Source organism: Pan paniscus, chromosome 9 (genome assembly GCF_029289425.2).
Source record: "Pan paniscus chromosome 9, NHGRI_mPanPan1-v2.0_pri, whole genome shotgun sequence".
Classification (NCBI taxonomy): domain Eukaryota; kingdom Metazoa; phylum Chordata; class Mammalia; order Primates; family Hominidae; genus Pan; species Pan paniscus.
The window spans coordinates 126,019,931-126,034,141 of NC_073258.2; the positions used below are offsets into that span (position 1 = coordinate 126,019,931).

Genomic DNA, 14,211 nt, shown 5'->3' on the forward strand with positions numbered 1-14,211 from the left:
CCGTGGAGATGGAAAGGAAGAAAATGTAGCTCACTCTATCTGGTGGCAGAGGCAAAAACAAACAGATTGTACCAAGATGCACTTACCTTCACCTGCTTCTGGAGAGAGCCATTGGAGCTGGGGAGCCTGCTTGGAACCCAGAGTCATCAAGCAGGCTGGCTTGGGGAGAGAGCAAGGACTCAGAGGCTGAGGGTCTGACCACTGGGGAAAGGGATGGGAAGGGAGGAGTGAGAGAAGGAGGCTAGGCTGAGTTTTGTAAGGAAAGTAGAGACAGGCAGGGCCTTGCAGAGATGTTCAATGTCAAAGTCTTCTGATGGGGCTGAAGGTTCCCCAAATAAGAAAATCCTGCTGGGCAAGTGAAAGGCTTTTTCTAAAGTCCCTTTCAAGTGGGCTGGTCTTAGCTGAATTAAAGCAGACATTTGCTTTTCATGATGCATTCCCAATTACCAATCTCTCCCCCAGGCCCCTTTCTCCAGAAAGAAAATTTGTGACTGGCCAAACTCTGCCCAGGTCTCTTGACTGCTTCTGGCATTCCTGCTTATCCATTCTTTCCCTCATTTAATAGATGCACGTTGATCCTGATGCTAGGCCAGGGCTGGAAGTGCAGGTGAGGAATACAGAGTCCCTGCTCTCTGGAAACTCAGAGCTTAGTGGGAGGGACACACCTAGGAACAGATAATTCAGTGACACAGCCTGGAGTTCATGGCTAAGGACTTTGGACTTTGTCTTGGAGATATGGTCCCAGGTATTAGGGGAGCAGAAAGGAAGGAATGACAGACACCCTGTATGGGGCTCAGTGGCCATGAGAGAAAATCTAACAGAGCCGAGTCTCAGAGGATGAGTAAGATTCTGCTAGATGAGATCTAAACAAGTTATTATTGCTATCATTGTCACTAATGACAATAGTCATCATTTATGAAAGGCTTAGTCTACGTCATTGCCAAGCCCTTTGCTAACTGCTAAGCATATCACACATCTAATGTAATACTATCAAATCCCAGGAAGCATCCTGTGAGTTGGGTATTACTGTAACCATTTTACAGAAGTAGGAAAACCGTGACTTATACAGCTAGGAAAACGGAAACCTAGGATTGGAATTCAAGGTTGTCTGACTTCACCTTTCCACCCATTGTATTCTCTCTCCCACATTCACTTAGTGTTACTGCAGGAAGTATGCAAAATAATACATAGTTTAGTCAACAGCTCTCAATTCAAGAACACATTGAAATATAAAGAACTGTAATACCTTTGGCAATGAATAATAATAACTAAGTAAGCAAACCATCAACTGAACTGGTTCAGCATTGATCTGATTTAATATTTTCTAGTAGCAGCTCCTCTTCATGTGACAGGAACAGTACTTTCCATGATCTCCATGGGTACAGTACTCACCTAGGTATGTATGGAAGGAATAAGAGAAATATGAAAGTCTCACAATCAAAAGCTTATGATGACATCGAGAGGAGATTAAGATTCACGCACAAAGCAGGGGCTCACAAAATTGAGTAAGATCAAGGGTCAGTAATAGGGTGAGGAGGGCAAGAGGCTGAGTTCATTCGGCTGCAGAAAGGCAGGACTTGAGCTAGTCTTTGTAGGTTGGATGGGACCTGGACAACAGAGGAAAGGGAAGCATGGCAGGTGGGCCAGGGAACTCACACAGGGGGTGTGCTTGGCTGTGAGGCAGTGGTAGCCTGGACTGGCTGGAGAAAAGGTTCAGATTTGAAAGTAGTGGGGGATTAGGTAAGATTGGTAGGGTCAGGCTGATTATGAAGGGGAAGAATGGAAGCCAAGAAATCTCAATTTTGTCTTTTAGGCCCTGGCAAGCCATTGTAGACTTTTGAGCAGAGGAGAAACACCATAAACAAGTCGATGAATTATTTTAGCTTCCAAAGAGCCCCTCTCTTTCTAGAGGATTGGCATCTGGTGTCTTTGAGATCAGCCTCATTGCCTTGGTGAAACTTGAGGCTTTCCCTGGGATGACAGTTGAATTTAACAGCCGATCAAGCATCATCAGGGAATGAGATCAGAGAATGTCACACTGTCAGGTCCAGCCCCTTGTTTATAGATGGCAATGGTGAAAACCAATAATGATGAGGAGGAAACAGAATTTAAACCGGTGGCATGCTTCATCCAACATCACAGAGCAAATGTGTGATGAAGCTGGTCCTGGCTGCCACACCTCCATAGCTCACCCCCGCCAGCAGGGAGGTGAAGCCTGAGGATTCACAAACATCAGCTGTTAGGGACTGCTGGCGTGTCCGTGTAGGCAAACCACACTTTCATCACTGCACTCATGGAAGAAGAGGCCCTTGGTGGGCTCCAGAGTGAGAACAGATGCTTTTTTAGGCTCTCGGGCCAACTGGGACAAAAAAGCTTGGTGTTTTATACTCCTGAGATAGATACCAGAGTGGGGGTAACCTTCCCAGAGTGGACAGGGGACAAGTCTTTGGTTTGGGTCTCTGGCCACAGATTCCAGAGGCTCGGTCTTCACTTATCCAACTCATCTGCAAAAAGCCTAAGCACAAGTTGGCAAAACAGGCAAAGGTGATCTGTGGGGAAGCCAGCCCATGTCCATAGATGGGTCCAGTAGAATGAACTTGGATAGGCAGAGAGAGGCCTGTGGGAGCTACAGTGCTGGAGGTGGGGAGGTCGTGAGGACAGAGGAACTTTCTCTTCAATGTGAAGCTCTTGCTTCCTTTCTTGTTCCCTGAACCATCCAGGTCATTGGGTCACACAGCCCCGTGTCTTCCCATCCTTCCATTTCTCTCTGACTTTCTGTCTGCATCTGTGGCTTGGCCCTGCCTGCTGTGCTGCTTATTAGCTTTCAGAGAGGAAGAGCTCTGCATGGTGACAAAAAGGAGATTGTTGGGTCCCTCTGCCTGCAATCTAGAAAGGGGCACACAGCTTGAGTGTGGAGGGCAAGAGGAGGGTTGGAGACTGGGAGGATGGCCGTGGCCATCAGGGGTCTCCTCCTCCCTGCAGTCCTGGCTCTCTGTCATGTGAGTGGTCCCCCTTGTGCTTGGTGGAATTGCTGGCAGTGACAGGAAGGAGATTACAGACTGTATTTATGCCTTGTAGCTTTCTGTAGGCTGTTGGGAAACAAATGGAACTCGGCAGTTGTCAGTTCTGGGAAGGAGAATTCCAAGTGTATTGTAGCCCTGAAGCAGTGCCCTGTGTGGGGGCATGCTGGTGTCACCTCTGATCGTCCTTCCTCTCTCAAATGTGTGTTTTATTCCCTGAGTGGAGAACAGGGTCAGCTTCTTTCCCTGATATTGGGGTGATTCCTCTCTGAGTTGTAGCTCCTCTGTGTCGTCTTGGGGTGGGGGCAGCAGAGGCTCAGCTAGAGCAGAAAGACAAGGAACACATGGCTATGGCAGGATGTCGGAGGGAGCCCTGGAACCCCAGCACCAGGAGGGACACAATGAAAGAGACAGAGGCTGGAGGCCACACCAGGCAGGCAGGGCTTCCTCCCCTCCCCAGCCCTGACCCTGGCCCTGAGCCCTGCTCTGGCCATTGTGGGATCTGGAGGCTGACAGTCAGAAGCAGCATCACACACACATTGTAGGTGGCAATTATTTCTTTACCTTCTATTTTGCCCACTAGACTGTAAACACCTAGAAGACAGGGAGAGAGCGGGGGAGAGAGAGAGAAAGAGAGAGAGTGAGTGAGAGAGAGAGAGAGAGTGAGTGAGAGAGAAAGAGAGACAGAGACAGAGACAGATAGTGTGTGTGTTGTGTCTTTGATGCCCAGGCCCCAGCACAAGGTAGATTCTTAATATATGGGGACTAAATTGAAGCAATTTGTACCTTCCCAGAACAGGGCAGGAGGGAGTAGTAAAAAGCTACCAAAGAACAGATCTGTCATTTACCAAGTCAGCCTCAGACACCCGGAAGAGGCTGATGTTAGCAAAGCTCCCAGGATTGGCCCACCCCACCACTCAGGGCACAGCCACCTCTGCCTCTCCTTCCGGGAGTGCAACATTAACTTAGCACTTACTACTGCAAGCACTCTCTTTGGATTGGTAAGAAATAGAAGGGCAAAGAGAAGCAGAGAGCTTGGGAGAACAAAATGTCTGGAGTCAGAAGACACACCACTTGCTGGCTGTTTTCTTAGGCAAGCCCTGTGCTTGACTTTCCTAAGCCTCATTTTCCACATCTACAAAATAAGAGCAACTACCTGGCAAGGGAAAGGCATCTCTCATACGCTGCTGATAGGATGTAAATGGGTGTGACCTTCCTGCAAGTAATTTGTAAAAATTCCTTAAGATGAACACACCTTTGGACTTGGCAATTCCACATCCAGAAACTTATCCTAAGAAAATGATCAAGTCTGGAGCAAGAGTCCACTGCAAGAAAAGTCATTATATGTTTATAATAGCAAAAACTGGAAATAATCTAAACAACAAATGTGAAGAATTTGTCTGAGTAATTATAGTATACCCATAAATGGAATGCCATAATCATTAAAATTATAATATATTTTCCTCCTACATGAAAAGGTGTTTATGATATGTTGGTAAATATAAAAGGCTATTTAGTGAACAGTATGAAAATATGATACTGCTTTTAAAAAAGAAGCATTTTACTCCAAATATTAACTGTAGCTTATATTTGTATTGTAGGATTGCTACTAACTTAACATTTTTCCTCTTATTTGTCTATTTTTTACAAGAAGCATTTGCTATTTTTTAAAGGTAACAAAATCATCATATTAAAATACCTACTTTTAAAGGTTGCTTTAAGAGTTAAAGAAGATATTACACATGAAAGTACTTTGTGAACTGAAAAAATTATACAGATTTAAGAAAGGACTTCTGCCCATGAGAAACTTATAGTTTGGAAGGAGATGAAAGATATCTAAGATAACCATAGCATGAGACAGGATGTGACTAGAGCTTTCAGAGAATGACAAGCAGCATGTTATTTGGAAGCACAGAGGAGGAAAAATTACTTCTGGCTGTGGAGGTAGCAGCCAGAATGTTTGCGTGAACACTGAGGAATGGTTCAGGTAGAAATATCTGATCAGACAGAAATATAGAATCGGGCATTGAGGGGAGTGGGAAGTTGTGGACAGGTTTGGAGAATGGCAAGTGTTGTGAGTGGTTGGAGAGTAGAGAGCCATGGTGCAGGGTGGAAGATGAGTCTAGAAAGGCAGTCGGGGCCAGCTGCTTTCTAGACAATGAGCAGATGTGTGTTGAAGGCCTTCTCTGAGCAGGAAGTCGTTGTACTTCTGGAGGACGTGGTGCCACAGCTGTAAGCCCATCACAGGTGTGAGGCACTCACGGCTGTGTCGGCAGTGCCTGGCATGGATGAGACCTTGAAGAGCATGAATGAAGTCACCTGTCCCAGTAGCTCTGCCTGGAAGCAGCAGTGCAGGGGTGCGCTGTGGGGCCGATGGTGGGAAGGAGGAGCATGGAGGGGAGAAGGGCCCTTTGTAGCTTGTGCAGCTGGGGATAGAAAGGAGGGAAGATATCTTCAGCCCTGATTGGAAGAGGATGAGAAGTGGGATAGTGATGGGGGAGTGAAGAGGAGATGAGGCTTGGAGGAGGGAGGAATCAAGCATATCTCCCAGGTTTGCTGCTGGGGTGGCCACAGAACTGGGAGTCGGTCACAGGGTTCACAGACGAGGTCACATGGAGGAGAAGCCTGGTGCAGGGAACAAGTTAGGAGTAACTGGACCACGATGACGCCTGTGAGCCGGTCCTGATCTCTTGGGCTCTTCCCAGGGGCTGCCCAGGGCAGGCAATGGCTGGTATCTCTTATTTCCTCTTGGGAGGAGCCTGGGGTGCAAAGAAGGGAGGGGTTTTTGTTTTAATCCACAGAGCTTTTGTTAATGGAAATTCACAAACCACCCTGCTTATCCTTGCTTCCTTCAGCTCATCCCACCTCCCAGCTCCCTTGGCTTCCTCTCTTCTGCCCCCAGGAATTCAAACCTCCCTCAGGATCCCGGATGCTGTCTCTCTGCCACCCTCACCTCCCAGCAGTGCACACACACAGACACACACACACATACACACACACACCAGAAGGGAGGTGAGAAAGTCTCATTGTTCAGGCAAATGTCTAAATTTCCACCACCCCACCACCACCACCCCTTGCAGCTCCCGGCCTGGGCCACTGTTTAGCTCCTCCTGTTGTCATGTCACTGGTTAATTACATTCTTTACTGAGGTGCAAATGTGTTTTTACAGGGAGAGTAAGATGGTGTTAACTAGGAAGGAACTGTTGATGTTAAAGATGCACTTACCTCTGGTGTAGGGCAGGCCCTCCTGGCCAGCGGGTTCTCCTGATGCTGCTCTGAAAGTGCCGCCCAGGCCTCAGAGCAGCCCCCTCCCCCGACCCTGCCATCCTGGCTCCAAGCACAGCCTCACTGAAGTCCAATTAGCAACTCATCCACAAGGAGAAATTGATGGGACTGTTTGAGGAGTGTCCGGCCAGACCTTATGGCCGTGCTGACCACCCAGCCTCCATTTGCCAATGCCATGGTCCATTTCAAATATTGAGAAACAAAATTAATTCACTTTAATCTAAAAATAAAAATAAGTCATGCAGCCAAAGCCAGCTTGAGGCCACAGGTTATCCTTCAATGCTAAGTGCTGCTTTAGGCCCATTCCCCTCCAACTCTTCCTCCCTGCTGCCCTGGACACCTCCCCACCCACCCTAACCCCTCAGTGTCTCTCCAGACCCCAGTCGAAGCCCGCTATCATTTGGATCTGCAACTTATCCACACGCCTGGCAAATCTACCACTGTCCCCCCTTCCTCTGAGTTTCCCCACAGCCTTAATACAAGATGTCAGCTGTGGTCTTCCCAGCACCGCAGAAATCACTCACAGGCACCTGTCCACACTTGGGGGAGAGAGCCGCAGGCACTCCTGGTTCAGGAAGCCAGATGGACAACAATAGGGCGTGTTCAACAGTGACCAGAGCGTGTTCAACAGTGACCAGGGCCTGGCTACAGTGGCTCCATGGGCCTCAGTGACCACATTGAGAGAGAGTTGAATGGCAAATACAGGAGAAATGGCTGCAAGGGAAATTACAGAATAGAGGACATCCTGGAGAGGCCTGGAGAGGGGAGAACACAGCCCGGAAGCCCCTCTTCTCTGACCACCCCTGCACTTCTTGCCTTCCCTGCTGAGAGCTGCTCTACCCTTTTTTGCAGGTGCTTTGGCTCTAGCAGACAGGAAGAAATTCTGGCCCAGCTGGAAGTAGAAAGAGGGGAGTGAGTCTCCTGAGGACCATCTCAGAGGCCCCGGGATCACCCAAACAGTAAGAAATGCTCTTCTGTCCTTTAACATACAGTTACACCCCCCAAGCAGGATATCTTTTCTTCTGAAGGCCTCTAGAACGAGCTCAGAACATGAGCTGACACTTAATGTGAACAACCTTGAAAGCCAATCATTGTGTGATTATTCTCATGTCTTCATGTCACCTCCTTAGCTCCTTGAGGAGGAGGGCTGGGCCTTATTCCTGTCTCTTTTCATCTATTCTGTGAACAATAAATGGTTCTGTGAACAATAAATGGTGGTTGATACAGATGGGTGGGGCCTTGCTTAGTATCAAGATGATGATCACGTTTGTACCGCCCTCTGGAGCAAACATTATCACCCATGAATGACCTGGTGGTGGCGGGGTGGGGTGGGGGGGTTCCTTAAAAATGCAGTTCCAGGACCCCAAAGCCAAAGCTTCTGATGCTTTGAGTCAGGATTAGGACTCAGGAACCTGCACCCCAAATCTTTCTGATGCATGGAAACTGCATTCCAGGTGTTTCTGATGAACTCTGAGAAATGGTTCTTTTGAACGTATAAAGCATTTTGAATAGAGAATCTCATTTAATCCTCTTATCTGATAGGGTTTTTTAAATCCCCTTAAGTAACTTCATGATCCCACAGACGTAAGTATCAATATAGGCAGGGATGTAGAAATCCAGTTATCCAAAACAACCCTTTTCTCTTTCCAGTATGCCATGATAAGGGCTGGATCTGTTATGGTGAGATTGGGCCCCAACTCCAAAGGACCTTGCCCAGGATTTTGTAAGTTTCCCTGATGTCTTAGGGCCACCATGATCTTACAGTTCATCAGTCTCCATTTTGGCAGCAGAAATCATCGCCAAATTCCTCACAAAGCTGGTTTCCCTGCAGAGAGGGAACGAGGGAGAGTTAATCACAAAGATGAATGTCCCTTTGCCCAGCTCTCCAAGCAGCTAGTTAGTCTATTTAGAGGACCACATGTCTGAGGACAGACTGGCAACAATGCTCGTCCTTCTCCCTGTCTGGGGAGCTCTGTGTTCTAGGTACAACGAGGGGTGGGTGGCACGGGAGAGCTGTGGCCCCTCGCGGTGGAAGCTGAGAGGAAGGTATCTATGCAGGTCAAGTCTTCGCTGAGTGTGGGTTGGGCGATGCCCGTTTCGGGGGCAAGTTGAGCCTTTTCAACATTTGGGGTCTGTGTAGCAGAGTGATGTCACAAGGAGTTCACTGTAGACAGCAGCTGTGGGCAGGGATTGAAGAAGATGGGAAGAAGGTACAAAAAGGGACAAGGGTTCTACACCTGGTGAATCCATGTGAAGTGTGCTGATGCCGAAGTTCAGTGGCTTTCTCTGGGACTGAGAATAGAACTGAGGCTCTTCCTGCTGAACTCTCCTGTAGAGTCCTATTTCTCTGCAGGCTGAGGCTGTGGATGCTGGAGTCCAAACAAGCCAGTCTGAGCCTGGGAGAATGGAGGTGTTCCTGCCATCACCTGCATGGTAGAATATGGGTAACAGGGTTGATGGACTGCTAATCCTGCTGTGAATTATGTCTTCCTGTAGAATGGAAGGCTTCCACAGATGGGGTAGAGGCAACCTCAAATATCACCCCTGACCTTTGCCCTCTCAGTCCCGAGACACACACACACATACACACACACACACACACACACACACACACACACACACACACACTAACCACTGAACCGTCTTGCCAAGTGAGTGGCAGTATGGTCTGTTCTAGGGACTAAATACAGTTGACACTATTGCTTGGATGGGTGCAACTGGCAAGGACAATTTTTGCAGCTAATGCTGGAAGTGTGGCAATCAGAGAAGCTGCCAGCTGTCTCACTTAAATTCTTAGCTCTCTCGCTCTCTTTTTTTAAAATCGTTTTGCTTACATAATCCACCCCCTTTTTATTTTCTAATTCTCTCCTTGCAAAGCTGGCACCAGAGGGGAAGGGCTGGGGTGGAGGGGGTAGCAATTACACATCGGTTTGGGGAGCATTTACATTTTGCAATTACAATTTAAAAATAAGTCTCGTTAATGATCTCCACGTGTAAACGACAAACCCTAACTGACATATATACTCTCCTGGGCCTGCCTGCCTCCCCCAGAGTCAGGGCTCAGTGGAGGCAGAGGTGCCTAGGAAGACATAGGAGGAGGCTGGGGGCCGGTGTCTGAGGGGTGGCAAGAGCAGGTCATATGCCTTTGAGGTTGGTACAGGACAGATTCAGGACTGAAACCTTGGAAATCAAGAGTTCTGGACTCCAGCTCCTTCTCTTCCCTGCACTCATGCTAGGTCCTAGCCCATCTTCTTCTGAGCCTGGTACTGTAGGAACTCTGCTAGGGAGAAAGGGAGCCCCAAATGCTGATATCCTCTGAGGTGGGGATTTTCAAAGTCCTGTTGGGCAAACATAAACCTTAGTTCTCAAGAGCCAGCCAGTGTACCTGGATAGTCATGGATTGGGTAAAGGAGCTGATTCCATACTCAGGGTTCAGGAAGGGAACAGCATTTGTTTTATTCCCATTTAGGAGAGACATATCTCCTCTTCTCAGTTGGTGAACACATAGTTATTGGAGTCCTCTGGTTCCTTGAGGAAACTTAGGCTTTGGAACCAGACCAACCTAGACTCCAATTCTAGCTCTGCCATTTGCTGCCTGTGAGATTTGGGGCAAGTTACGTAACTTAAGTTTTCTTTTTTTTTTTTTCTTTTCATTTTTTTGAGACAGGGTCTCACTCTGTCACCCAGGCTAGAGTGAGTGGCACAGTCTCAGCTCACTGCAACCTCTGCCTCCCAGGCCCAAGTGATCCTCCTGCCTCAGTCTCCTGAGTAGCTGGGGCAACAGGTGCACACCTCCATGCTGGACTGATTTTTGTGTTTTTTTTTTTTAAAGAGATAGTGTTTTCCCATGTTCTCTAGCCTGGTATCTAACTCCTGAGTCCAAGTAATCTGCCTGCCTCGGCCTCCCAAAGTGCTGTGATTACAGGCATGAGCCACTGCGCCCGGACACTTAAGTTTTCTTACCATCATTGTCTTTCTGTAATTGTGGTAATCATATTTACCTCATGGGGCTTCTGTGCAGATTAAATGAGAGAATGCACAAGAATGCACCTCACACAATGTCTGGTGCATCAGAAATGCTCAGAAAATGCCAGTTCCTGTGCAAGCCCCTCCCCTTGAGCCCCAAAGCGCCACCTTCTACTTTATTAAAACTGCTTCTTTCCCACTACCATGGACACTAGGGAAGGGCGATGTGGTCTGATTTGTGCAGGCCTCCCCTCAAAGTCAAGCCGTCTGCATTCTGAGCAGCTCCTGAACAGGCCCCCTCTGAACTCCCTGTAGGATTCTCTCTCTGCAGGCCATGGTTTCAGGCTCCCAGGTCAGCCTTCAGCTTGTCTGCTGTTTCCTGACTCTGGCTGTTCACAAAGCCCAGTTCTGTCTTTTCTGGACATCATAATCCAACCACATGACCTTTTATTGGCCACTGCCCCTCTCTGGGCCCCACATGTGTTCCTTCTCTGTGAATGAGGAAGGAGGACTAGAGGCTCTCCAAGGAGTCTTTCAGGCCTGACATCCTGTAGTCCTTGGATTCTCACTCCCCTCTCTGCTTCCCTCCACGAGATATTTGTGTAGAAAGCTGTTCATTTCTTGTGCAGTTTCATCCAGGCCAGTCTTTGGACTGAGCACTTATAGTCAAGAACTTAGAGTTGTTACTTGAAATATGCACAAAATAGTTCTTATCTACTGCAAAAAGAGGTATTAATTTTAAAAAATTAGCCAGGCATGGTGATGCACACCTGTAGTTCCAGCTACTCAGGAGGCTGAGGAGGGAGGATTGCTTGAGGCCAGTAGGTTGAGGCTGCAGTGAGCTATGATTGCTCCACTGTACTCCAGCCTGGGTGACAGAGGGAGACTCCTGTCTCTAAAAAACAAACAAGCAAGCAAATAAGAGGCATGCATCTTGCAAAGGGAAGAGGGCCCAAGCAGGCCAGATGGCCCAGGGCAGAGGACATGGAAGTGGGTGCGTGGTCAGAAAACTCCTTGAAGGTAGGGACTACATGTTACCGGTTTTGCTGTTTATTATAACACAGTTAAATGTTATGTTTTAAATATTGTTCTAAAAACTTGCTTTTTAAACATAGGTTATATGATTGATAGCTTTCTGGGTCAAAACAAATAGATCTACTCCATTACTTTTAACTGCTGCATAGTTTTCTATTATATAGATGCATAATTATTTATTTATTGTAGTTATTTTTTAAATTAGAAGTATGTGTGAGAGGAAAAAGCAAACAGTGTAAAAGATACAAAATAAAAACTCTCCCTTCCTACCCTCACCTCTCCCCACAAGGCTCATGATCCAAAGTCAACCACAACAGCTTCTGGCTTTAGTTATTTGATGGCCAACATTTATTATATTAGATAATATGCTTAAGCGCTTTTTTCTCAGTTTATCTATTTATCCATTAACTTTCTGCTATGAAAGTTGAGGAAATTAGCACACATCCTTCCCCTCCAATTTGTATTACTTTGATAAGTTTTTATCAAATTACATTTGATATTATCTATTTTTAGTTCATAGCATTACATGTACTATATAACATATATACACCATATATAATATATCCTATATATTAATATAAGTATAAATCTTCTAAATCTTAATAATGTAACATAATAGTAATAGACTAAATAACACATACCATATAGCATTATAGATACTATAAAGATTATGTATTATATAGTGTAGCACTACATATTATATATAATATATAATGTATACTCTGTAGTATATTCTCTATATAATATAGTATATAGCATTATATATCATACATAATACTGTATACTACATGATATATAATATATAATACTATACACTATATTATATAGTATACTATATAATATATGCAGTATTTTAAAATCACATATAATAAATATATTATAATATACATTATATAATATGTAATATTATATGTTAGTATATATAATCATATGAGGTATATTATGTGCTATGTACTATAATACATATGTATGCTATGTACTATAATATATAATTATATATGATATATAGGATCTATAGTATGCCATATACTTTTATACTGTATATAATATACTGTATATAGTACTACATATTATATTTTGCATAATAATAAGTTATCTATGATTTTTACATTGTTAAGATTTAGAAGATTTATACTGTTACATTGCTGTAGTTTACCTCTGCATTCTATAGGTGATTATAAGATGGAAATCTGTTTAAAAGCATTAAAACCACTGTGGGCATGGCAATGTATTCAACCACAGAACTAAGCAGTGTGAATGGCCTGTGGAAGGGTCGTTACAACGTGGCTGCTGTGGAAGAACCTTCTGAGCCCTGTGGTGTCATGACTGGTGCCCTGAGCAGCCACTCTTTCTTGTTCAGTGTTCTCTGCCTCTTCGGATTTCTTCGTTTGCTGGGCTACAACCTCTAGTTATTTTTTATATCAACGAGTGGGAAATAAACTCCAAGTTCTCACATGTCCAACACTGGCTTTGTCTTCATACTTGACTGATAATCGGACTGCGCTCAGAATCCCAGGTTCAAAACCTTTTTCTCCTAGAACTTGCTGACATGGCTGCACCATCTCCTTGTTTCCAATCTTGCAATGAGGATCCATGGGAACGTGTGGTTCTCTCTTCTTTTCCCATTAAAGTTCTGATTTCACCACGATGTGTTGGGGCTTGAGGTTTGCTTTCTGTTCTCCTTTCTTAGCGCTGGGATCTTTTAAGTCTGAAGTCACCTGTCTGCTTCAGCACAGGGAAATCTCCATTTTGCTACGTCTTCATTTCTTTTCCTTTGTCGTCTGTTTTCTCCTTCTGGGACATCCATTGCCCTGCACAGTGCCTGACACAGAATAGGTGCTCAGTAAATGAGGCCTGGATTTGCTACTTGGGACCCGGGTTCTAATTAGGGCCCTATCTCCAACTTGCTGCGTGGACTTGGGCAAGTTTCCTTATTTGTCTCGGGAAGAAGTCAGACCTCATGATGACTCAGGACCCTTCCACCTCTGTTGGTTGTCTGACAGTCTGCCCTAGTGCCTGGAGTTCCCACTGCTTCCAGAATTGGAGAAGAAGCGTTCATTTCCTGAGGAGTGAAGAAAAGGCTGAGGCTGGGTTTCAGGTCAGCCGCAGCAGCTGGCTTCTCACTGTGGACAGCTCCTTTGGACCCTCCATCTCCCCAGCATCCGCTCTCTGTCCCCCTTGGGGAGCTCTCTGCCTGACTTTCCCCACCATTCTGAAATGGGCTTCCTCACCTCCCTGTCTCCCTCTGCCCATCTTCCCTACTCCCCACACTTCCCCAGCTCACATGCACACAGCTTCTGCTAGTGAAATCATCCCTGACCGTGGCAAGTGCCTCATTAAGTGAGCTCTTTTTCTCACGTTTATGAACTGCAGGACAAAGAGACAGCAGACTGCTCTTCGCAGTGCCACAAAGCACAGGCTCTCACTGGAGACAGCCAGGCCCTAAACAGAGAAGAAAGCTCCGAGGGGGGCTGAAGACAGCAAGGATCGTCCCCAGCCCCAGGCAAACTTGTGCCCTTGGGGAGTCATCTTAGAAGAGTAGCCCCGTTTACTTCTCCTTCCCATCCCAGAGCCTGGCTCTGGGAGCAGACATCTCACATGCAGCACCCTGCCTGCTCCGATCAACCTACTCTGGACAGAACCTCCTGATCTGGAAGTAGAGACACTTTGTTCCTTTTCCCTGGACAGGCTTGACCCTGGAAGACCCAGACTAACAAATGCTCAGATCCCAGGGGATTAGTAACCGTTCTAAGCATCCTAATTGGTCCCTGAGGGCCAGAGTCCACTGTGCAAAATTGCCTTCTTCTCCTCCTCTTCTTCCACTCCCTGGTCCTTGCCCTAGCATGAGAGATGATGTCCATCTCACTGGAGAAAGAAGAGGGCAAATTGAAGGCATGATCTTGAA

General features: G+C 46.3%; 1 protein-coding gene across 13 annotated transcripts in view; it reads left to right on the forward strand.

Moving 5' to 3' along the window:
* PKNOX2 (PBX/knotted 1 homeobox 2) overlaps positions 1-14,211 on the forward strand; it is a 320,618-nt gene that overhangs the window by 212,307 nt on the left and 94,100 nt on the right. For 11 of the 13 annotated variants that reach the window (XM_055095040.2, XM_055095042.2, XM_055095038.2 and 8 more), the window contains one exon: positions 7,158-7,264. The exons of 1 other annotated variant lie outside the window; for it this stretch is intronic. The gene's annotated coding sequence lies outside the window, so the exon portion shown is untranslated. Of the gene's footprint in view, positions 1-7,157; positions 7,265-7,954; positions 8,029-14,211 lie in introns of those variants that run through there. One more of the 13 variants, XM_055095037.3, reaches the window with a different exon arrangement.